Source organism: Triturus cristatus, chromosome 5_1, assembly GCF_964204655.1.
Source record: "Triturus cristatus chromosome 5_1, aTriCri1.1, whole genome shotgun sequence".
In the NCBI taxonomy this organism is placed as follows: domain Eukaryota; kingdom Metazoa; phylum Chordata; class Amphibia; order Caudata; family Salamandridae; genus Triturus; species Triturus cristatus.
The window spans coordinates 782,458,294-782,484,929 of record NC_140587.1 but is presented as its reverse complement, the minus strand read 5'-3'; the positions used below and the strand labels follow the sequence as shown (position 1 = coordinate 782,484,929).

Here is a 26,636-nt window from a genome sequence, read left to right as displayed (position 1 = left end):
TTTCTTTGGTGGCGAATAGATCTAACCAAGGCTCTCCCCACTGCTGAAAAGGACCTTGCACCACGTCCGAGTGCAGACGCCATTCGTGATCCATCAAGCACCGGCGGCTGAGTTCATCTGCCCTGGCATCCAGAGAACCTGCCAGGTGTTGAACCACCAGGTGATGCCTTGATGTTCCTGCCATGTCCAGAGGCGCAGAGCCTCCTGACATAGGGTCCAGGACCCCACCACACCCTGTTTGTTGCAATACCACATGGCGGTGGTGTTGTCCGTGAACACCTGTACCACACTTCCCCGGACAGAGGGAAGGAATGCCTTCAGTGCAAGTCGGATCGCCGAAGCTCCAAAAGATTGATATGGAGCCGGGACTCTGCAGGAGACCAGAGGCCTCTGATCTCTGCCTCTCCCAAGTGGTCACCCCATCCCAGGAGGGACGCATCCGTCACCACTGTGTGCTCCGGTTGGGGAAGGGAGAGGGATCTGCCATTGACCCAATCGCGATTAGTGAGCCACCACTGCAATTGTCGTGCAGTGCCCTCCGAGATCTGGACAAGATCGGACAGGTTGCCCGGATGCTGTGCCCACTGGAACTTCAGGTCCCACTGCAGAGCCCGCATATGCCATCTGGTATGTTATACGCGGAGGATGCAGGAGGCCATCAGGCCCAGGAGCCGGAGGGTCATCCTGACTGAAAGCCAGGATAGAGGCTTAAAGATCATAATCATAGCCTGAATATCCCGGACTCGCTGCCTGGGAGGATAAACCCGAAACCGCGTCAAATTCAGAACTGCTCTGATGCAGGGGAGCTTCTGAGAGGGACTCACGTGCGACTTTGGCACGTTGAGGGAGAACCCCAGCAAATGCAGGAGGTCGGCCGTAGTCTGAAGGTGGGTGACGACTGTCTGGGGCGAGTCTGCTTTTAACAACCAGTCGTCGAGGTAGGGGAAGACTGGCACCCCTGACCTGCGCAGATGAGCTGCGACCACCGCCATCACTTTCGTGAACACCCGAGGGGCACTGTTAAGGCCGAAGGGGAGCACAGCAAACAAAATGCTCCGGGCCTACCATGAACCACAGGTAACGCCGGTGGGCAAGCAGGACGGGGATGTGAAAATATGCGTCCTGCAAGTCCAACGCTACCATCCAGTCTCCAGGGTCGAGGGCAGCCAAGACCTGAGCCAGAATCAGCATTTTGAACTTCAACTTCCGGAGGAAGCAATTGACGTTCCGGAGGTCCAAGATGGGGCGCAGGCCCCCCTTGTCCTTCTTGGGGGCCAGAATGTAGTGGGAATAACAACCACTCCCTACTTCCGGCTCAGGAACGCACTCGATGGCCCCCTTGGCCAAGAGGGCCGTAACTTCCTGCTGGAGAAGTACCAGGTGTTACCCCGACATGCGGTGGCACCGAGGTGACATGGCTGGAGGGGAGGACTGAAAGGCAAGGGAGTAACCCTTGCGGATGATCTGCAACACCCACTTGTCCAATGCGATATCGTGCCAGTGGGGGAGGTGGTGGCGGATTCTGCCACCCACCGGCATGGGGTGCTCCACAAAGCTCGGATTAGGAAGGTTTGGAGGTAGAAGCAGCGGGGGTGGAGGTGGACTGACCCCCACGCTGATTCCCAGACCAGCCCCTGCAGAAGCCGCGTCCGCGCTGAGGCTGGTTATGCGCAGGCTTGCTGAAGGAAAGTGCCTGGGCGCTTCTGCCGTGGCCACGAAAGGAACGAAAACCAGGAGTGGCCGGGCTTTTTTGCGGAAAGACCCAAGGACTTGGCTGTGGCCCGCGAGTCCTTAAAATGCTCTAGAGCACTGTTGGCCTTATCGCCAAACAGGCGAGTGCCATCAAAGGGCATGTCCATGAGCGAGCTTTGGACATCTGGCGAGAACCCGGTAGATCTCAACCAGGCATGGCGACGAAGCGCCACAGTCGTAGAAATCGCCCTACCCAGTGAGTCTGCGGTGTCCAAACCACACCGAATGGTGAACTTAGCCGCATCCTTACCCTCGGCAATAGCTTGGAACAGCACAGCGTGGGTCTCTTCAGGACACCGAGTTAACACCTGTGCAACTGTATCCCACACCGCGTGGGAATAGTGGCCCAATAAGCAGGCAGTGTTCACTGACCGCAGCCCCAAGCTGGCCGAAGAGAACAACCGCTTACCGAACTGTTCCAGCTTCTTAGAGTCCTTATCCGGCAGAGCGGTGGGAAAGGTACTCTGGGACGTCGAGGCTTGGATAACCAGTACACAGGCGTAGGATGAGTGGTCAGAAAAGCGGAGTCGCCGGGCGGTGAGGCCTGGTGACATTCTTATCCACAGGGGCCCCTGTGGTTGGCCGTGACCAAGTGCCCAACAAGACGTCAGTGAGGGCGTCGTTAAATGGGAGCAGGGGCTCCGACTAAGTGGACGCTGTCTGGAGCACCTGAGTGAGGAGATAAGTTTTAGGGCCACCGCAGGGAGATCAAGGTTGAGGACCTCAGCTGCCCGACGGAGCACCTTCGTGTAGGAGGCGCCCTCCTCCATGGTAGGCAGGGGAGAGGCAAACACCAGGTCAGAGGAGACATCGAGGTCGCCGGCATCCTCCATGTCGTCCACCCAGTCCTGCTCGAAGTCACACTGACGTGCAAGAGGGTCCTCGGACCCCTCCCAGTAATCCTCCATCTCTGTCGAATGGGCAACAGACTGCGGCGGCAGACCTGGAGCCGGAGAAGGAACATGGCACCGGAAACGGCGCCGGGAACGGTGCCGAGCCGGTGCCGCGTCCCAATGCGGATCCCAGGTAGGAACAAAATGGTCCTGGAACCGGGGCAAGGGCAGGACAAATGGCACCCACTGTGGCGCCGGAGGCGGCGCTGGGGCTGGCAGCGCTGGACCTTGTGGCGCCAGGGCCGGAGCCAACGGCGAAGGATCTTGTGGCGCCGAAGCTGGATCCGCCAGTGGCCCAACAGGATCCGGACACAGGACCGCGGGGCCCGAAGGTGCGCCGGCGGGAGCCCGAGGCCTAAAGAGGTGGTCCATGGTAGCAAGAAATTCTTGCACCTGTTCGGATGTCGCCGACGTACCCGGGTAAGGTGGGCAGGCCGCGGGACTCCCAGGCTCCGAGGACTGACGGGGAACCTTGGAGAGTGAACTCGCTTCTTCAACTTCTTTTTGTGTCTTCTCTTACCTGAATCCGAGGGTGAAGACTTGGAGCCCGAGGAGCGACGAGTCCGGCCCTGCGAACGTTCCCGGGAACGGTCACTGGACCTGGAACGGCGCTGGGATGAGTGCCGAACCTCCAGCAGCTTCTGGCGCCGCTCCCTCTAGGCCTTCAGGGCCATGGCCCGACAGTTCAGATAGGACCGGGAGTTGTGGTCGGTCTCCAGGCAGTAGAGGCAGACATTGTGGGGGTCCACCACCAACATATTGCGACGGCAGGCCCCAAAAGACTTAAATCCAGGCATCCCTACGTGCACCTAGGAGTACAGGAGACAAAAAGTCTCAAAAAGGGTAGTCAAAAAGTGACTAAGGTACGTGCTCTAACCGGATCTGCGCTTTCTGGCGCAGAAAAAGAAAGAACTGACGTCAGCGCGCATGGGTGGCGCCTAAGTAGTCTCCGTGACGTCATCTCGGCGCTAACGACACCAGTGACGGATGCGGAGTCTCACGACGCCACCTACTGACGCACAGGGGTACTGCTAGCAAAACTTTCCGGATCCAGTCTGACGCCTGGGGATATTCTAAGGTAAGGAATCTATCACGAACGTGTCTCTTTCAGATTTATCTATTTTAACTGGTTTTGTCTCTGTCACTATAGCAGTAAATGTTTCAACAGTTTTCCTTTTGTCCATACGCGATGCCTTCTTTTCACTGTTTAATCTGGCTTCCAACTAGCTCCTGAAGTTCTTCCTGAATGTTCTATCATTCTCCTCACTCTTTTTCTCTGCCACCATTCGATCCAATTCATTGAGTGCTTTGAAATGTGTAGTTCTAGGCATGGGTCTCATGCTGTCCTCATCAACAATGACTCACAATACCCCATGACTGAACAGTATAGCAGGGCACATGTAGGGGGTAACTCCTTTATCTTCTGTGGTATTGACCACATCCCCCTCAACAAACTGGGTAGAAGCCGAGAATTGGCTTTAATACAAACAGAATCCAAGTGGATTTGCAGATTGCAGTCAGTTGTCAGAGGACACAATACCGATCACGAATTTCACAATTTTCTTACTTGAATCATGACGGCCCTTGAGGTTGCATCACTTAGACTATCTGTATGCGAACACGGACCTATCCACAGGTTTACCTATCCACTCACTTATGATGATATGGGCACTTAGCCTGGACGCGCCCTTCTCGCTGTTACCATTCTCTGTGCTTATAACTGATGACCCAAACCCCTTTTCGGATATTTGCCTCAACTGCCATTTCGCTTGGGCTCTTGGTCTACCGACCATTTCCGTTGCCTACCGCTTGTCGACCCTGTGTTGTGTCTTTCTTCCACCTTTTTTATTACACCCCTCCTTTTGATTTTTACTCACCGACGGTACATGACCCCGTCTCAATCATGTAGGACTGGCTCTTGTTTCGGGTTCATTGCACAACACGTTTGGACCCTCAGAGAATACAAGTTTTAAACCTTGTCCTTTTAGCCACTTGACCTCCTTTACTTTACAGTGTGGGGGCTTTTCTTCCCCCTCACCTTATTTTACTATCGGTTACTTATTATGCATGATGGTTGCCACAAGCTTCTGCCTTTCCTTGTCTTTTTTGATTAGCATATTACTTTGTCGTATTCCACATGAAGGGCTCTGACCTTCCCACATGCCAACATCACGGTATTATGTGTGCCGATACATTATCCATATATCACTTTCAGAAGCGGTATTATCGTGTGCATGGCTTTTGCCGTTAGTCCTTTTTCCATGCCCTTTACCCTGCTCGGTAGCCATGCCTACGGTGGACGCCTCGCTACACCAGCCCGTTTCCCCGTTTACTGTTCCGGTTTATTACTTTGTTGCATACAGCACGGAGGGGTCTGATATTTTCAAATGTCTACATCACATTAATTTTGGGTGCCGGCACAATACTCTCATATCGCGTTCCGATGCTTTTTTATGCACAACGCTTTTTCCGATAGTCTCTCTTTCATGCCCTTTACTTTGCCTGGTAACTGTGCCGGCGGTGGACGCCTCGCCGCATCAGGCCATCTCCTACATTCCGGACGTTCCATGACACGCAGGATAACTAGCAGATAGCGATACCATGCAGGGGGATAAACGCTCCCTTGAGTCTCTTTCCGCTTTCTGTTCGGTGCACGCTCTTCACTTGTTCTATATATACTGGCCCGCCTCCTCGCAAATGGATTCCACATTATCCAAAGGCGGTACGAGGAAGGAGCACAGGTTGCTCATGGCTCCAGGTAAGCGGGATGCCTCCCTTTCCGGCTCTACACTTTCTTGGGAGCCGGTATTCACACAGCCTGGTTTTCTTTCCATGCCTAGAACTAACATCACCGCTATCCTCGCTTTTCTGTTCCTAAGTAGTTAACGCTTTTTAGTGTTGCCCCTCCACGGTGTTCTGCTTTCCCTCCCTGTATTCTAAGGTTGGCCCCCCAACACCACATTCCACTTCTCCCTGTGGGGCACTGTACCTGGGTTCTTCGCCTGCCAATCCTAGGCTTTACCTTTATATATTCTTTTCGCTGTTCGCATACCACTTTATCCACCGTAATGCTGCTCCTCCGTTGTCCTCTGTCAGCTTGTATACTCCCACACGACAGTCCACACCCCCAAGGGTCTCTGATAGACCACCTGTGGGCCCGTGCGTGTTTGACTATTATTTAATAGGTGGGCTTGCCTTTACATCCCTAACATACTTGCTCATGTACATCAAGCTTTCTCCCCACATGGCAGACGCATCACTTGGGCCCTTATCAAGTAGGCTCTTTCTGTCCATGAAGTCGCCATCACACACGTGACCTCCCCCACACTTGGAAACGGTCCAGTCCTACAAGGAGACCATTTTACTTCGGAATCCAACTTAACCGTTCGGTACAAACGTACAGTATGTATCACTGAGTGTTTTGGCACTACCCATTATGATCGTTTATTGATTTTGCTTTTCCCTTATATAGTTTTTGGATACCTAATTTGTGGCCTTATATGGAGGTATCCCCTTGTCATTCTTTACTTTATTAATCTTGTGACTACTTCATCTGCTACAGTCTTACCCCACCTCTGCAGGTTCGATGCGCCCCAGACCACTTTCGGGCACTGAAGTCACTGCGTCTTTTCAGACACCGTACCCCATGGCTTGCCAATCCGCTTGCCCCGCCCCCACGGTCACTGCTACTTGTGGCATATCTAGCCGCCCCATTTTCCTGTTCTCCCCTATTCCATTCAGGACACCGCTCGGTCTTAGACGTAGCAACAATTATTTCATTTTTCTTTTATTTGTGCTTCCACCCTAACATAGGACCTTGAGTGCACACTGACGCCTCGAGCACACGTCCATTTCTGGTTTCACTCCCACTACTCATGGCATTACTCTGGCTTAGAACCCGAAGTACACACTGAGGACTGATTTCTAGACACCCAGTAGGTCCCTGGACTAATCACTCGTCACACTGAATATTAGTCATGTACAACATTGGCGCTACATTCGCCCCTTTGAGATGTGTAATAGATTCCCTCACATATCAGCTAAGACTCACAAGTGCAAGATGTGCTCCAATTATGCAGCTTATTTTGGCTACACTCAGTCCAGAATATGCTTAAGTTATCACTTAAATTGGAGATCCCCCTTTCTAGTTTGATAGAACGCGCATCACAAAGTATTGATCTTCTTTTAATCCTTTAAGAAATACATATTTAACGGTGACCCTTGATTGTGTGTCGACGTTTGTGTGACCAGTGTCCCTGATTTTGCAATGCTAAAGACCTATGCTGCTTGAGAGATAGGCGCGAATTACCATTTTTTGCCTTGGTTTTATTCACAGCTGTGTCAAGTGTGCATCATTTGCAGGAACTTTGCTTTTAACATTTGTGCTTGTTTTGTGTCCATGATGTATATGTTTTAAGTTATTTTTGTTTAGGCGTCGACCCCATATGGGGTGCTTAGCATTATTTTGGCTTTGTCTCATGTGGGAATTATTGTACTTTTTAGGAATTGTGTGTTGATTATATTCATTCATTTTTTGTCTTGTACCATGTTGTTATATGTGTGTATTTATATTACTTTTGTTACACTTCTTTTCAGCCCTGACGAAGTTCAATCTTTTCGAACGAAACACGTTGGCTGAGGCTTGTTGCACATATCTGTTGGATTACCTAATAAAGAACGTTTTTCAAAAAAAGAAAATCGACCATTCGTTGTTACTGAGAAAGACTATTGGGGTAGTGCACCACTCCATTTGTTCTCAACTGTCCATGGTATATTTCAAAAAGTTTAATGTCTTCAAAGCGAAACGTGTCCTCCATAGGAAATTGTAGTTTCTCATTGTGTGCTGTATATTTATTCAATTCAAGAATCCAGACATGTGTAATACCCAACCGCTCTCTTAAATTTAACTTTTGTCAAAACTCCACACGTTTACACTTACTCAAGCTCAAAACAACCTAAAAAAAGTCCAAACGCTACAAAAAAACTTGGCTAGCAGCCAATCGCAGTGTGTCAAATGTCAACCTCTCCCAGAGCGACTATACTGACAAATAACCAATCCAAGGGTGGTTCCTTTATAGGGGCGTGAGGAAGTTGAACTTCTACGGTTGGGCTAAAGCGCTACAGGTTGATTTTGACAACCAGGAGTAGTTAACTGAACTAAGCATGTCAGTTTAGCTGGTGTTTTTGCTCTAGCAAACCTAACATGCGCAGTTCAAGCTTCAGAAATAATGCTACCAGGGAGTTTAAAAAGAAGAGAGACAGCCCCATCCGTCTCCAATAGAGCGCTGTGTTAGCCTGCCCTAGCCAATCCTGGCCCTGCTCTAATGCTGTTTACTATTGTAAGCAGCATTAAAGCAGTGCTTGGATTGGGGCTGGGGTGCCTGAGGCCATTTATGGGACCAACATGTACATGTTTAGAGGCAGGCAGCACAATGCATGAGAATGTGACTTCAGATGTACTGCTGGAGGTGTGGTGAATCCAGATGTCCAGATAAGATTATGCTTATTTTTGCCAGTATAACAGATGGTAAATGCTTTATAAATAGAACAGGCCCGATCATCTCTGCATTGCAGAATTTAATGTGTAACGCAGAGGTGATCAGGCACATTCTTTTTATAAAACATTTACCTTCTGGCATAAGAATGCTTAACATTTACTTGTGTGTCCCACCGCTTTCAAAATGTCACCAGTCGCCACTGAACCAATCCGAGCAGCAGCTTCCTGGCTGAACAACCAAACCCACACAGCATGATTTCTTCAGAAACAGGAAAACTACAGAACCACAATAAAACTTAAGACATCAATAAATCCCTTGTCTGTGTTTTCTAGAAAGGAAAATAAATCAGTATTCATAAGTTAAAACACTCAAGAGTAGAAACTATTTCAAGGGAAACAGGAAAACAGTATCAGAAGGCCAGTTTTAAGCCTACAAAGTTCTCGCTAGGCAAACTTCTGACCAGCAGAAATCAACCCGCGAGTCCAGTGCACTCAGGGCAACCACAGTAACCCAAATTAATTGCTCAAACCTGAAAATGGAAAATCTGTTAATACGGGCCCCAACCAATGTGTAAGCGGCGCCTCGCTCTACACACCAAAAAACAGACATGGTAATAATATCTCGAGATCTTGTATCCAAAATCCAATGACCAACTTAATTCTCTCGTAGTAACGAAAAAACATCAAATGGGTTCACAAATACAAATAATACAACATCAAAATATTAATCAACCCCCACCAACTGAAGCCATGATCATCATCCCATGAACAAACAGCTCACCACATAAAAATCCATCATCACAAATCACACAGGCTCATACATTCAAGTTCTCCCTATTCATACTTACACTCTAGTTCATTCATGACCACACAGCAATACAGCTTGTCACCAGGGAGGAGTATTCAGCATGGAAAAATTGACAAAACTACAAAACTCCTTTGTTTTAGGCACCTAATGTCAAATATTCTCTAAACAGTTTTTGGGTACTCCTTAAAGAGGAGGCGCTCTAACTCTAACCATCCTCTGCTACCAACGTTTGTGGGAGCTGAACCTCAATAATTTATCTGATCCCCACTATTTGACCAGCACAATTTAGCAAAGAAACAGAACTAAACATTGGAAGCACAAAAGACTGAGTTCCAGGTTGAAAAATTGGGCTAAAAGTGAATTTGATTGCAGAATAGTCAAAATGCAGTACAGAGAAAAATGCATAATATTCCGAACTAGGGTCCTAAAAAGAAAATAGCCCTGTATCTATAGATCCGTTTACAGAGCAGGGAGGGCGGGTGGGTTGGTAAGGAATTGAGTCTAGACAGAGCCTCTACCAGAGAAGGCGTTACAGAAGGTAAGCAACTTGTTTGTCCGATAGAGACTTCTAGACTCAGTTTCCTTACCTTAGAACAGATACCCAAGCAATAGCAATTGGAGAGTCTGCAAACATGATTTAGACCAGAAGGTACTGCAGAACCCAATGGGAAAAGTGCCTGTCCCAACGAACCCGACTGTTCAGGCAGTAGTGCTCGGTGAACGTGTGCAGCGAATCCCATGTTGCAGTCTGGCAGACGTCCAGGACCAGAACTCCGCATGCTAACGCAGTGATTACAGCCTTTGCTCTGATGGAATGAGCACGCAAATCCTTAGGGGCTAATGCGTAGCAGATCTTAATGCAGAGTACAATCTATCTGGAGATGGTTAGTTTCTGCACGACCTTTCCTTTCTTGGTTCAGACATATCCGACGAAGATTGATCATCTACCCGGAACAGGTTTGTGAGGTCAAGGTAGAAGCACAAGTCTTTTGGTACAGCCAGTGGAGTCTCCTCTTCCTTAGAGGGATGAGACAGAGCGTAAAAGTTAGGCAAAGAGATAGACTGACCTACGTAGAACTGTGTGACTACCTTCGGCAAGAAGGTACTAGAGTCCATAGTACCAGTTCTTTTTGGAATAAAGAGACGTATAGCGGCTGAGATGACATTTCCTGCACTTCAATGACCCTTCGGGCAGATGCAATTGCCACCAGAAAGGCCATCTTGATGGTGAGGAGCCTAAGTGGGCAGGTATGAAGGGGCTGAAAGGGAGCACACATTAAAAGGTAAGAACCAAGTTATGGCTCCATTGATGCTTAGAGAAGGGAGCTGGAGGAAACGTGCTGCAGACCTTTAACAAACCTATTTACAAAAGGGGACTTGAAGAGTGAAGGCTGAACTGGCAGGCGCAAAAAAGGCTGAGATGGCAGAAAAATAACCCTTCAACATGCCCAATGCAGAGCCCTGCTGTGCCAGGATAAAATAAATAAAAGAACTTGGGAAAAGAGTTCCGATAAAGGGTCAACCTGTTCAGCCATACATAATGCCAGATGTTTGCTCCGCCATCCGACATATAGTCTTTGTGGAGGGATGCTAGACTGCCAAAATAAAAATTGCAGACTTCAGGCGATCGGTCGAAAGCTGCAAACAGTTGCCACTCAATGCAAGATGGAGCGTTAGCAGGTTCGGGTGAAGACCCTCCCCTGCTGCTGAGACAGAAGATCCTCCCAAAGAGTGAGCTTGATTGGATGACTGATGGACATGCTCAACAGCGCAGGATACCAGACTCTCCAGCCCTGAGCAGCTAGCTGACTTGGGACCGGTCATTCACGATCTTCATGAGAACTCTGGGCAGGAGTGGTATGGGCAGAAAGGCATACAGGAGGCCGAACTCCACTTGAGACAAAAACGTCTCAGAGCGAAAGCCACAGTGGAAACTCCAGTGTGCAGAACTGCTGACATTGCACATTCGTACCCGTGGCAAACGGATCTGATTAAGGCTATCCCTACAGCTGAAAGAGATCTTGCACTACCTCTGAATAGAGATGCCATTCGTGACCTGCTAGGCATTTTCAGCAGAATGTGTCCGTTCTGGCGTTCAGAGAGCCTGCCATGTGTTGAACGACCAGGAATATGCCCTGACATTCCAGTCATGCCTAGAGGCTCAGGGCCTCTTGACCTAGGTTCCACGACCCCACCCGCCCTGTTTTGTTGCAGTACCATCTGGCGGTGGTGTTGTCCTTGAACACCTGTGCTAGCTTTCCCTTGTTGGAAAGTAGAGTCTCTTTGAATGCCAACCAGAGTGCACGGATCTCCAACAGGTTGATGTGGAGTCCAGATTCCGCCAGAGACCAGAGTCCTCTGAGCTCTACCTCTCCCAGGTGGTCGCCCCATCCGAGGAGTGACGCATCAGTCACTACGATCAGATCTGGTTGTGAAAGAGAGAGGAGTCTGCCGCTGACCCAATTGCGGTCCATCAGACACCAGTGCAGATATTTTGCAGCGCCCTCCGAGTTCTGAAGCATGTTGGAGAAATTCCCCTGATGCTGCGCCCACTGGATCATCGGGTCCAACTGCAGAACCAACAGGCATGCATCACTAGAAGGATGCAGAAGGACCAGCAGCCTTAGAGTCAGTCTCATCAAAACCCAGAATACAGGCTGAAATATCAGTATCATAGCCTGAATATCCTGGACTCACTGTTTGGGAGGATAAGCCCAGAACTGCACTGTGTCCAGAACAGCTCAGATGAAAGGGAGCATCTAAGAAGGGATCTGGGGTGACACTGGCATATATTAAGTGAACCCCAGCAGGTGCAGGAGGTCAGCCATAGTCTGGAGGAGGGAGGCAACCACCTGGGGCGAGCTCACCTTCAACAGCGAGTCATCGAGTTAGGGGAAGACTGGCACCCCTGATCTTCACAGATGAGCTGCAACCCCCTACATCACCTTGGTGAACACCCAAGGGGCGCTCGAAAGACTAAAGGGGAGCACTGCAAACTTAAAGTGCTTGTGGCCTACTGTGAACCGCAGGTAAAGTCTGGGGGCAGGCAGGACAGTATTGTGGAAGTATATGTTGTGCAAGTCCAACGCTACCATCCAGTCTCCCGGGTCAAAGGCAGACATGACTTGAGTAAGCATAGGAATTTTGAAATTCTTTTTCAGGAAGAAATTGCAATGGAGCAGGTCTAGGATGGAACAAAGGCCTCTGTCATTTTTGGGACAGACCCTGGGACCTTCCTCTCGACCAGCATAGCAACCATCAAGCAGCATGGAGCTAGTGGGACTGCTCTCTCATGGCCTTGGAGTGCATGGCACAATAAGCGACACAGGTCTTGGCATTATGGTTGTGCTCGAGGCACCAAAGGCAGGCGAGGTGGCGATCTGTGACCGACATTTGATGGTGGCAGGCGCAATAGGGCTGAAACAGTCTAATCAACTTCCCTGCTACACCAGGAGACAATGTCACAAAAATCTTCAACAAAAGGGTTGAAGAAAATCAGTCAGAGCACACAGACTTAACATCACATCATACACAGACGACACCCAACTCTCCTTCTCCGACAAACCCAACATCACCAGACACAACATTCAAAGACGAAATGGAAGCCGTTGCCAGAAGGATGAAGAACAGCTGTCTATAACTCAACACGGACAAAACCGATGTGCTCATAATGGGCTTACACCCCGACGCCTAGAACGACACCTGGTAGCCACTTGCCCTTGGGACTTAGTGATCCTCCAGACCCCAGCCGATCCCACTTGCCCTCCAGCGCCTTGAGACCCCTTCTGGGCTAGTAGTTTTTCGCTATATAAGCCGATTGATTGTCAAAAAGTGACTGGGCGTAGCTCTTTTCCAAATCTGCGCTGACTGACCGAAAATAACTTACATCAGTGTGCTGGGGCGGCACTTATCCAGACAACACGCACATTTTTCAGTGCAGAAGATGCCACGCAGAGTGGAACGACATCACCTACTGGTGTGCAGGGGTACTGCTCACAAAATAATTTCCAGATCCAATCTGACGCCTGGGGATAATTCTAAGGTAAGGAATCTGTGGCTAGAAGCATATCAGACTCACACTTTCTATTAAAAGTTTCTGCAAGTTCAGCGTAGTATGATCATGGTTAGGGTCACATTGGCAAATCAGAAACAACAATGTAATATTCTAAAACTTTACTACCTAATCCATTTCCTAAGTTAAGAGAAAATATATTTCTGCTCTAAGGAGATAATCAACACTAAATGAAACATCCCTCTAACAATGGCTTATAGAATTTGTACATTTCCACAGTTAAAGTCCTTGAAAACAATTTCTTGGGTACACGATGGAAGCTTCATTCACAGTACATGCTTTATAACGTTGTTGTACATCGCTAATTTATTGACGTCTTGCAGTAGATGCTCTGCAAAAATGAGGAAAGAAATGGCTGGCAACGGGACACTGATTGGGAGGAGGAATGAGCAGGAGCAATGTGAAAAGAACACAAGAAGCTACATCCATACTAAAAATAATGACTTCTTGAACAAAAATGTGGCATATTTACACTTTAAGTGACCCAGGTAACTCGCTCCAAGTGCAACATTGTTAGTTCACACGTTACAACTCTATGCATCATTAAAAGCACTACTTATAAGAAATCATTTTCACATTGATGTGCAGGAAAGTCGGAGGATGACCGCGGAGTGCCCCGCCTCCGGCTAGTCAGGTGTCCGAGGCTACCACGCCCACCCCCGTAATGGCGGACCGCGAGTGTCAGCAGTAACGGCGTTTCTCCCCTGCTCGGCGGCGTGCTTTCCCGGTGCCGTGTGTGGCGCTTTCAGTGCGGACCTGCGGGATGCGGAACGAGAGGCAGGAATTAAAACGGCGAGACAGGTGTTCCCCCAGGTGTCCGGGGCTGTTTTCCACCTCAGCAACAGCAAGTAAGCGAGCGAGCGAGTGAGCGAGCAATGGACCTTCATTTTTAAAAATAGTCCGGTCTGGTATACTTAAAATCTGAGACTTGAGCTAATCATTGAAAAGCGGTCCCTGAATGGCAATCGGAGCTCTCTATTAGAAAAAAAGCAACGCTTATATTGATTAAAACTCAGGATCCATTACCTTCTCGCATTGATTTGCTAAGACTTCGAAAGGGGAGATAAAAAGAGCCGGACTATAACTACATAACTTTGATCTCTCATTCGTATAAAACGCCATTTTCACTCAAGCTTTTGGGAGGAGAAAGACTTTGTTTTCTATCAGCAGTTGTTGCCAGTGGGAGAGATAACATCCTTGCCGTTTTTACTCAAGCCGACGTGTGCAGCCTAAGGGGAAGAAGGGAAAAAAAAAAAGCCTTCCCTTTCTCTATCTCTCCCTCTCCCTAAGAGGAAAGAAGAGAATAAGGGGTCTAAGGGGGAGTAAATATGGGTAAACCCCTAAAAAATAACAGTTGGATGGCTAAAAATGACAATGTTGCCCGCCAAAAAAAAATAAAAACCCGCCTAGCGCAGGCGAAGGAGGCAAGACATACTGCTAGCCAGGCTCAAAAGGGAGATAAGCTCACGCCTACTCTAGTCCAAGATAGCACCTTCGAGAGCTCTGAAGAGGAGTTGGCCTTATCAACGCCCCCTAAAGCCAAGGGGCCTCTTTTGGAAGATGAACTGGGGCTGTTTTGTGAGTCCGATAGAGTGGTTGCTGATGGTCCCGATGACAAAATAAACCCTTCAAAGCAGTTTCCGCTATTCTTCAAAAAAGCAACTCTGCCACCTCTGCTCTCCAGCTCTAGTCCACCTATAAGGACTACAACCAAGGGCGACTTAGCGGACAGGGACCAGATAATTGAACCACCCAACAGTATACCCCTAAGACCGGAATTAGCTCCTCAGAGTCATTCAATTCTAGGGGACAAAGACCTGGAAACTGCCCAAGCACAAAGTAGAGAGCAAAACTTAATGCGTGTGCAAGGAAAAGATCAAAATTTAAATCAGAACAAGAATATGCACTGGGGCTGTAAGACTCAAAACCCGTTAGTTGCTGAAACATCAGATGGAGGTTCTTCTGCTACATTGGTCTCTTCGCATCTCGACTCTATGCTAGTACCAGTGCCAGTACAAGGGGAGATTACAACTCTTACTACTCTTATTACGTCTCCCAAGTCCACCGGGTCTACTATATCTCAGATTGAGTCAATGATAAGTCCGGAGAAAGGCGAGAAAAGCGACGTAAGGCAATTAGACGTCAAGGACCTTCTCAATCTTATACTGGAGGAAATCCGTGAGATGATGAGGGCACAGAAAATCGAAACAGCAACATTGCATCAACGCCTGGGAAAAATCGAAGAGGCTATGCAGGGCTTCCCCATCAGACTTCAGGAGGCAGAAGCTAGAGTCTCGCTCCTCGAAGATCAGGTGCTTACTGTCTCTAAAGAAATGAAAGCTGCCACAATCAAAGAGAGACATCTTGAAAGCAAGATTGAGGACCTCGAAAATCACTCACGAAGATCAAATCTACGGATAGTAGGAGTTCCAGAGGGAATTGAAAAGTCACAGCCACTGCAATGGGTGGAATCCTTTATTAAACAGACTGTCCTTCCGGAATTTGAAGGAGACCTCACAATTGCAAGGGCACACCGCGTACCGGCACAACCTTTTCCAAACTCTTCGATGCCACGAACAATTCTGGTCAATTTCATGGACTTCCGAATAAAAGAAAGAATAATAACAAGAGCAATTCAGCAGAGACAGTTCTCTTTAAATGCTACCACCAAATGTCGTATTTTTTCTGACATGAGTGCCTCAGCTGCTCGCAAAAGAAAAGAATTTGTCAAGCTCCTGCAACTCTTCAAAACTTATGGTGCCCAAGCCTCAATTGCACAACAGTCCAAATTAAAAGTTCTTGTAAAGGGCAAGTTCTTCTTGTTTTCGGACCCGGATGAAGCTCAGGCTTTACTAAAGGAGATCTCAAAGGGAGACTAAATTCAAATTTTTTTTTTTTTTAGATATTCAAGGTTCCAAGTTCTAAGTTAAATTTTCAAGGCAGGGGGGGGGGGTGGTGGATTCAGGGCACTAAGGGTGTAAGGTCAAGACACCCAGGGTGTAGCAGGGTGGGCAGTAATGTGGTTAGCGGGGCCGGTAGGGGATTTCCCACATTCTAGGGAGGGGTTTGTCTGGGGTGGCCGGGGCTGGGGGCGTCGAGTGTTCACTTATGGCAAGGGGCAATAGGGCAAGAGGTGTTTGGAATAAGGTTATGACTAGAATGTATATGGAAAGGCAAGGCAGAAATTTGGATATGAATAGATGGATAGATGGTTAGGGAATTGAATAAATGCAAGATTCTATCAGCCAATGTAAATGGCATATTGAATAAAAAAAAGTATGGTGCTCTAATTAGGTGGCTAACCTCATTAAGCCCCCAAATACTTTTCCTTCAAGAAACCCATTTAAAGTCCAACTCCCCTAAGCTGTTTATACCTAGAATTTTCTCGAACGTATTCTTCGCATCCTCTGGTCTAGCAGCGAGGGGTGTGGCAATTTATCTTTCCAACAAATTTCCTTGGGAGGTTGTTGAAGTTCATAGAGATCGGCAGGGGAGATGGATATGGGTCGTAGTAAAGCTATATGGGAAGAGGCTTAATTTAATTAATTACTACGGCCCGATAGGTGACGATGAGGCCCCATTGACCCAAATATATACTTTATTATCGGGTGCCCCGGGGCAGATGATAATTGGAGGAGACTTTAATTTTATAATGGATCCAAAAAAAGATACGTCAAATAAACAGAGGAGACAATTGAAACCAAATACAAAAAAAGTTATCGAGGCTATTATTAAGGGTTTCCAATTGGTTGATGGTTGGAGGGAAAGGAATGCGGAGAGAGAATTTTTTACTTTTTATTCGCATCGTTTTCAAACTGCATCCAGAATTGATTTCTTTCTTAGCTCCAGGTCCCTCCAGATTGTCGAGGCAGGTATAGGATGTAACCCCTTTTCCGATCATGCTTATATTAATCTGGAGATTAAAATCAATGGTAAGAATACCGAACGACCCCGGTGGCAGCTGGATCGTCTCCTATTGCAGAACGAGGAATGGGTAAAGGATTTCAGGGTCTGGATTGGGAAATATTTTCGTATCCACGAAAATACTGCTTCCCCCTTTTCTGTTTGGGGTGGGTTTAAAATGACAGCTCGGGGTCTAATAATAGCTTTTACAACCGCCCAACATAAGGTTCGAAGGGATAAGATAGCTCAATTACAGCTGGAACTTGAACGGGAGTATGCCCTTAAATTGCAGTCTCTTCCTAATGAATATGACCAGGCAAAAATAGCATTGAAAGATTTTTTTATCATTGAAGAGGTTTGCAATTCACAACTATTCCAACAGAGGGTCTATGAGGAGAGCCAATTGATCGGCAGACTCCTGGCGAATTCTACTAGAAAGAAACAGGAATCAGCCTCAATAATAAAAATATTGGATCCCGATACAGGTTTCGAAGTAGTCGACAGCTTCAGAATTGCTCAACTCTTTTTGGATCATTATGCCCGGTTATACTCCACTGAATATGAAATACAGGACAACTCGATTGAAGAGTATTTTTCAAATTTAGATCTCCCTCAACTATCCCCGGAGCGGGTCCTCAATTTAGGAAGTCAAATTGAGGCAGGCGAAATTTTAGCAGCTATTAAATCAACTGCGGGGTCTAAAGCTTGCGGGCAGGACGGGTTTCCAATTGAGTTTTTTAAATCTTTTTCAAAGGAACTAACTGTTCCGCTGAGGAACTTGTTCAATTTTATAAGAGAAGGAGGCCAGGTCCCGTCCGAATTCAAAGAAGCGATTATCGTCTCATTTGTTAAAAAAGATAAAAACCCTGACGATATGAATTCGTATCGGCCCATAAGTCTTTTAAATTCTGACTATAAATTACTAATGAATGTTTGGGCCGAGCGTTTGTTACCTGCAGCTCAGGAACTCATTCATAGAGATCAAACGGGTTTTATAGCGGGCAGATCAATGGCCGCCAATACCCAGTTTTTAATACAAGCTTTAGACTACATTAATATAAATCGTATCCCTGCAAGTATCGTAATGGTCGATGCAGAAAAAGCTTTCGACCTTGTAAACTGGAAAACCTTATTTATCACTTTGGATCAATTTGGCTGTCCATCAATTGTGGTAGAAATGCTAAATCATATTTACCAGGGTGCAACAGCTAAGCTTGTAATAAATGCCGCCTCCGCAGGAACATTACAAATAAAACGTGGAACGAGACAAGGTTGTCCACTCTCTCCTTTACTTTTTACTTTTTTTTATAGAACCCTTGGTTTTAAGAATCCGAAACAATGCTGCTATTCACCCCCCAATTCTTGATATGCCCAAACTTAAACTATTCGCCGATGATATTATCTTATATTTGGCTCCTAATAAGATCAATTTCGAGGAGGTTTTGGGAGAATTTTCTCAGTTTGAAAGAATAGGCGGTTACAAAATCAACGCAAACAAAACAGAAGTTCTCGCCATGAATGTAGATATAGATGCCTTTCCCTGTTCTTTAAAATTACAGGCTTTCAATATCTCAATATAAGAGAATGTGCCAGTCTCGGTTTCCAGATACAAGCTAGCCATATTAAGGCCTGGGAGAGTTCGGGATTAACCAAACTGAGACACTTCATAGTCCAGAATAGACCGATCTCCTGGCAGGAAATATTAGCCAGGTCAGGGACTTACCAGAAACCGACCTTTTTTGAATATCTGCGGCTAGTCTCATGGCTGAGAAGTAACAGATATAACCGAATCTCCCAATCAGTTGACAGCTGCCCTTTTTGGTGCCAAATTACGAGGAATAGGCAATTGGTACAAGTTGTTACATAAAATAAAACATCTTTCTCTGATCCTGAACCATCTGGAAAAAATAAATCGGGAGACCAACTGCAGTTTTTCCGAAAGGGAATGGGAGTGGATTAGCCACTCAGGCGGCAGAGCACTGCGTGCTACCAATTTTAAGAGGATGGCCTTTCTCTCAAGGTGGCTGGCCTATTTAACACCCTCTACTCTTAGTAAAAGATTCCCAGATGCAGAAGAGAAGTGCTTTCGGTGTTCCAAATCTGAGGAAGGTGGTTGGCACCATATTTTTTACGTATGCCCCGGTCTGCGGTCTTTTTGGGAAGCCGTTTTTCTAGACATCGAGCGTGCAATCGGAAGTAAAATTCCGATAGCAGCAGAGATCGTTCTATTTGGATACTGTAAGGGAGACCTACAATTGTCTAATCCAGAAAGAGTTTATTTTTATTGCCTGTGCAGTAGCACGCTCCCTAATCTTGCAAAATTGGAGATCTAATGAAGCCCCTTCTCATCAGAAATGGATTAATAAAATGAAGAGTTAAAAAAAATGTGAGGAGGCTTATGCTATGAGGGTAGGAGCCTTAAAAAAATACGAGCGAAACTGGAGGTTTTTTGAAACTTTGGAGAAGAACTAATAGGCAAATGCAATTTAGGAGGTGATCAACAAAATAGTCCTGTTTATATCCCTTTCCATATTAAAGTGAATCTCACTTTCCTATTGCCTGTTAAGAATGTATTAGCACTTTTTAGTAATAATATTTTAAATACTGGAAGTGGTGAAGTGTTTTTGAAACTCGGTTTCAATTGATGCTTTTAGGCTATTGAATTCCTTTGATCGTAACATTTCCGTAAATAGCTATGTTTTGCACTTTCACTTTAGTGGATTGGATGATTGTATTTTTGCAGTTTGTACATGGCACATCGCACTTTCAATTGGAAGTGTAGCTTTGTCTTGACTGGCTTTCATTAAGAATTTATTCTGCAATTTTAGATTTTATATCATTGAAATGGTGAATGGTTTTAATGGATGTTTTTGTATAGTTTTCTTATATGCTAACGAATGTTCTTTGTTGTAATATTATTGCAACTATTCACGCTTGGCACTTGCACTTTAATGGTTATCCTGTATATGTACTTTTGCTGTTTTGCACTAGGCACATTGCACTTTTTCCTAGTACTTCTTTTTCTTTGTACTCCTCCATTTCAAAGCCATATTATCTATGATGTGAATGTTAATTGTACTTCGCAATGTTTTTCTCTTTTTTCCTTGTACCTCTTGCTCTGCTGAAATAAATAAAAAATAAAAAAATCACACAATATTTGCAAATTTTGCATATTTTCAACACCACTACAACAAGCATTGAAAATGCAATAGGCCTCGCCTTTTATTAAGTTAAAGCCATTTGCTTTGCTATATAATACCATTAGCAAAGCAAATGGCTTTAACTTAATCAAAGGCGAGACCTATTTTATTTTCAATGCTTGTTTTCTCCTTCTGTCCCCTTCGCTGCCCTGTGATTCTGTGCCTTTTTTTTCGCCTGTCCCCTTCGCTGCCCCCGTGATTCTGTGCCTTTTTTTCTCCTGTCCCCTTCGCTGCCCCTGTGATTCTGTGCCTTTTTCTCCTCCTGTACCCTTCGCTGCCCCCGTTATTCTGTGCCTTTTTCTCCTCCTGTCCCCATCGCTGCCCCTGTGATTCTGTGCCTTTTTCTCCTTCTGTCCCCTTCACTGCCCCCGTGATTCTGTGCCTTTTTCTCCTCCTGTCCCCTTCGCTGCCCCTGTGATTCTGTGCCCTTTTCTCCTTCTGTCCCCTTCGCTGCCCCCGTGATTGTGCCTTTCTCCTTCTGTCCCCTTCGCTGCCCCGTGACACAACCACACACAACCGCAACCACACACAACCACAAACACACACACAACCACACCCAACCACACAAAAATCTGCGCATATGCACACAGCATTTCACCCTGGACCGATAGCTGCGGGGCAAGCCGTGTGATGCAATCTGTGAAGGTGGGGAATGTGAGCACAACCGTTGAGAATTTTTGAAGTGGGCGGGCAGCTTTCTAGCCCCAATCCGCACATAGGGGTACAACTACAAAGCAATGTGAAGGCTATCTGGAAAAGGAGGCGTGTTGTGGTGAGCTGAGAGCGAGACTTGAAACGCACAGAGGCGAGGGAGAAGCTTTTCACGTGGTCAAAGATGGCTCCTGGGCGTAAAATTAACATAATCATAGAAAAGAGTTTTCTAGAATATTCCATCAGTCTGGGCTACCTTTCCCGGCCAGATCGCCTACGTATTTCCTTTATGAACTTTATTCAATTCATCGCGCGGGGAGAACCCTGACGGCACATGAATTAACCACCCTCCCACAGTTGCAGATTCTGTTGTGCCACGAGGGAAGCTGCAGGGAAAACCTGCTGCGCACTGCACAGGGGTGTGTACAGCCCAGCACGACACGACAGGAATCCCTGACACGGAGCTGCTGACGTGCTGGCGGCAGGGGGAGTTCCCGTTCAGCTATTCCAAGTCTCACAAATGCGTTTTTTTAATACTCAGCTCACGATCTGTGAGAGCTGCTAGGTTGTGTACGAAAACGCATATTTTAATGTTGCATAAACAAGGTGTACAGGGCAGATGGCTTTGTGGCAAGGCATCAGTAATAAGCATTGGTAAATGGGCAGGTTTCTAGCCCCAATCCGCACATAGGGGTACAACTACAAACCAATGTGAAGGCTATCTGGAAAAGGAGGCGTGTTGTGGTGAGCTGAAAGCTTTCTTGTCTTTATGGGGCCATATGTTTGAAACACATGGCCCCATAAAGATAAGAAAAGCTTTTACCACAATTGTAAAGGAACCGAGCCAGTCCAACTGGGACGGCTCTAATAGAGAAATGTTTTTTTCACTAGACGCTCTTTTCCAATGGCTGGCCACCGTTTAGCATAAACGGTGACACCAGCCAATGGAAAGGAGGGGCGGGGCTTAAAGCCCACTAGAGAAATCTCCTCTAAATCATTAAATCTCGCCAGCGAGACTGCGCATGTCTGCGCAGTCTTACACCAGAGGAGACCTAACAATTAAAAAAGGCAATAGATATTCCTAACTCTTGTCCTCCTGCTTAAGTACTACGTGGAAACCGAAAGCTTCTCCAAATGACTTTACATTTTGTGTGGAACATCACTTTTGAAAGTAACAATGCACTCATTTTTTTTTTTTTTTGTTGAAAAAACCTTTATTGTTCACAGTGTCATCATCCTATAGCGTACATTCACCATCCAAAGTGACGAGTCAATTAGACAATAGGTATATGCGTCCAGACAGTATGACATAGCCATTCAGCCGGCAACCCAGGGGTCCGGTGGCGTTATACACGTTGGCATTATTACAGCCATTAGGTGTGTATTTTGATTAATCGGCAGAGGTCTATGTTGTTTTTTTTGGGTGTTTTGTTGTGGTGTTCCTTATTCGTAGTGTCAGCAACAAAGATGGCGCTATATACCAGCCCGCACCGCGGCCACCGCGGTCGCCACCCAGGCCCCTATCTAGAGTTGTGCAGGCCATCGCGGTTAACCTCAAGCGGAGGGGCCTCTGGTCAGCTCAGCGTTAGCGTCATTCTCGCAATGCGGGCCGGAGCGCGACAACAGTGTTTCGGTATAGCTCACTGAGACATAGAAGCTAACGCTTAAGTCCGGCGGATCCAATCTGCAGCTTCGCAATTCGAGTCCATGTGTGGGCTACTCGGCGCGCATTCGACTCCCCAGCGCAACGCCCTTAGAGCCGCTGTTGGTTGGGGTACGTCCAGCATTCAACACAATGTACCCCTGGCAATGCCTTTCTGCATGTTCTGGACGTACCCGTCCCTGGTAGGGTACGCATGTCATCGCTGCTCCGCTGCCAGTGAACAGGGTACGCTAATTAGGGTAGCGCTTCGGGGGCGCCGGACGGCGCATCCATCGTCTGCTATCTGTGATTAGGTAGAAATCCGGTCAGGGAACGTGACCAGTAAACAAACTGTTCCCTACGCATATGCGGCGATAGGGGGAGTAGGGGTTAGGGTCATAAATTCAGGCGGGATCAAGGGGGAGAGGGGAGATCATCCTGCGTGTGAGCGGGGGGGAAAGTAACAATGCACTAATGTGAACGTCTGTCTGTGTATCACCCATCATTCATAACAACTGTTACGTGGTTTCCTGACAAGCAACATTGCAGCAGAGGGCATGCTCTCCGTGGAAGAAATGGATATTGTTGTTTAAGAGGGAGCGCAAGTTGGCAGAAAATCAGAATTACCATGATAGCATCTTACTATCTCGTCTTCCAAAGTGGACGAAAATATGATTGCAGTCAAAGATTGTCTGTGCCCGGCAAGGCTTCAAACAAATACATAGTGCAGAAGACCCTAGGTCAAAAGCTGCATATTTTGTCGATGAATGTAGTGACTTCTGCTTATGAAAACAAACAATAACAAGGGCTCATGTTATTTCTTCACAAATGTCCGATACGATAATGTGTCCGAAACCATCAAAGTAGAGTTCGTTTCAGCTATAATTCCTGTCTTAACAATGTGTAATGTATCCACAGACAACGAAGTGAAGATTTCTGCTTTAAGAATACAAAGATCATTACCTGTCTTGGAAAACAGGGAAACGTGAGGAACCATAGTGTAGACAATGTACGGCAGAGGTAACTAACAACCTAATGGCTGTGATGCCACATAAAACCACAGGCCCAATGGGTTTGCATAACAGAGGGGACAGGATACGATTTAAGTTTCATAGAGAAGCCAGGCCTCTAATGAGATGTTTCAAACCCTCAGTCTTTATTTAACACTGTCCCAATTGCTGACAGGTGTTTTTATTAATCAATCAACAGCCCCCTTCTAGACAAATAGGTGATAAAAAGAAAATACTTTATTAATTGAGAAAAATAATGATGGGAATCAAATTTCCCTCTAAGACCTAAAGGTAAAACCTTAAGTTCATGGTCGATTCCTTTTTTGCATTGCATATGATTTCAAGTCGATCTTCAAAGATACTCAAAAGTACCTATGCCATTGTTGTAGAAAGCAAGCTCTCAGGTTTAGCTACGGTAGGTAGGAAAGAACAAACACCTCCTTGAGGACGACAATCTAGAACTTGCGGAAGCAGGCAATCCAGTAAGAGTTAATGGAGCAAAAACTGGTGAGGACCACATGATGGTCTGAGTATATTTTTAGGATTTTTATGACTAATTCAACCAATAACAGAAATGAGTTTAAGGCATCGAGAAGTCTTCACAGCTAGCCCAAGAGAAAGTATCACTTTAGGACTAGCCTCTGCAGCGGCGCACACTCAGAGTAGTTTTGCACAACATTAAGGTCTGAAAGCCACAGTGCTTGAAACAGAAGCACTTTGCGACTAATCTCCCATTTCTATGCAGTCGAACACAGACTGAGCAAGGCATGTTCCTTCACATTCTTTCACCCTCCTATATATTGATAGCCACTGGAAGGTTAAGGTTCGAGGGCCCAGTACTGCCTAATATTGCTCAATGGCAAAGAGAGTAAGACAGGTAAATAAAAAGAATTTTAGAACATTTTAAGAACAGTGGGAAAATATAAGAGACCCCAAAAATGGCTTCGAGATTCAGGTGTTTATTATGGAAGTCTATTTAGATCTTTTCAGGGGTTCAGCTCACAAAATATAAGGTGACTAGGCGATAAACACCAAGTCACTATAATCAAGGTATCAGAGATGATCAAGAGAGCTTTTAGGATGTTCACCTTCTTTGTCCACCAAAGAAGGAAATGTACTCTGCAAATTGGGCTCATCGTGCTCTCTGACTGAGGCTCTTGGGAAAGGTGCCTCATCTCCAGCCATGCCAAAAACACAACAAAGTTGTCCGGCCTAGGACACCCAGGAAATAAATCTAATGCTGAAACACAGGTTGAACCTGCTTAATATTTTCAGCCAAGGCCAGCATTCTACGAAGAGACTGAAATGTGAGGTCCACAGCAAAATTAAATTGAAGGGATGGTATAAGATGGGATTTCTATGATTCAAAATCTGGACTTTAAGTGGCAGTACCAAAAGTGTGCTTTAGTAAGAAGATGGAGTGAGTACTCCTTTATATGGGTAAAAAGGAATCTGATAAAACCAGAGTTCTTTGTAATGTCTGAAGACGATTAAATAATGATCCACAGCTGGAAAGTGCTCTACTTTCTGAAAGCTAAGGACGGTGACAGCAGATAGGGAATTCAGGTTAGACATGATTTTCAAAACTTAAACCTTTAAAAAATGCAAAAGTTCACATTACCATTAATTACATGCAGTGGAAATAAAATATAATCCAGGGCGAGCTATGAGGCCAACAGAAAAGGTCCAGAAGTTCAGGAAGGAATATGCTACTTACCAATATGCATCTGTTCTTGGCATGTAGAGCTGCAGATCTACACACTTGTGCATAGATCGCCATCTGGTGTTGGGCCCGGATGTTTGCAGTTGTTTCCCTCTTGGAAAGTCTTTGGAAGTCACGAGGTCGGTGACGCCTCCTTTGGATCGTATTGCGCATGGGCTTCGGCTCCATCCTCAGATTGTTTTTCGCCAGCAGGGAAATGATGGAGCGTAGTAATAAACAGTGAAGATGTCCATGTGTGTTGTACCTAAATAAGATAAACTGGAACAGATAAAGGTAGCCGGTGAGGCGGGTGGGCGTGTGTAGATCTGCAGCTCTACATGCCAAGAACAGATGCATACTGGTAAGTAGCATATTCCGTTCGAGGCATATGAGCTGCAGATTACACACTTGTGCATAGATTATATAGCAGTACCCACCCTTAGCGGCGACCACCCGTATCTGTTGCAGTGGTTTGAAATAATGTTTTGAGTACAGCCTGGCCCACACTAGCCTGTTGCTTAGTTTGCACATCTACACAATAGTGTTTAGTGAAAGTGTGCGTTGTTGACCATGTAGCTGCTTTGCAGATATCATCTAATGGGATGTTTCCTAGAAAAGCCATTGAAGCCCCTATTTTACGTGTAGAATGGGCTTTAGGGGGAACGGATAGCGTTCGTTTTGCTTTGTGGTAGCAAATTTGAATGCATTTGACAATCCACCTAGCTATCCCAGACTTGGAGATGGGGTTGCCCTTGTGTGGTGGAGAGAAAGAGACAAACAGTTGTTTGGTCTTACGGAAAGGTCGTGTTCTCTCGATGTAGTAGAGTAAGGCTCGTTTGACATCTAGTGTGTGGAGAGCTCTTTCTGCAACTGTTTGTGGTTGCGAGAAGAATACTGGTAGTTCTACAGATTGGTTTAGGTGAAAGGGAGAAATGACTTTAGGGAGGAATTTTGGGTTGGTACAGAAAACAACTTTGTTATGGTGCATTTGCAGAAAAGGTTCTTGAATAGTAAATGCTTGTATCTCACTGACCCTTCTGAGGGAAGTGATGGCTACAAGAAAAGCGGTTTTCATGTTAAAAATTGGAGTTCACATTTGTGCAGTGGTTCGAAGGGAGGCCCCATTAGTCTGGTGAGAACGATATTTAGGTTCCACACAGGTGAGGCTGGCACTCTGGGGGGAATTATTCTTTTAAGGCCGTCCATGAAGGCTTTAATGGCAGGTACTCGAAAGAGTGATAGATGTTGCCTGTTTTGTAGGTAAGCTGCTATAGCTGCGAGGTGCAGGCGAATGGACGTATAGGCTAGATTACACCTTTGTAGGTGGAGTAAGTAGCCTATGATGTGTTGAATGGAGACGTCTTCGGGATTGATGGTGTTATTGTGACAATAGACAACAAAACGTTTCCACTTGGTGGCGTAGCACGCTCTAGTGGTGGGCCGCCTAGCTTCTTTGATGACGTTCATACAGTCCGGGGGAAGATTTAGATAACCGAATTCTAGGAT

General features: G+C 46.4%; 1 protein-coding gene across 2 annotated transcripts in view; it reads right to left on the bottom strand.

The window, feature by feature from the left end:
- The window catches only part of ROCK1 (Rho associated coiled-coil containing protein kinase 1), a 1,783,501-nt gene that overhangs the window by 1,005,955 nt on the left and 750,910 nt on the right, over window positions 1-26,636 (bottom strand). The window lies entirely within an intron of this gene.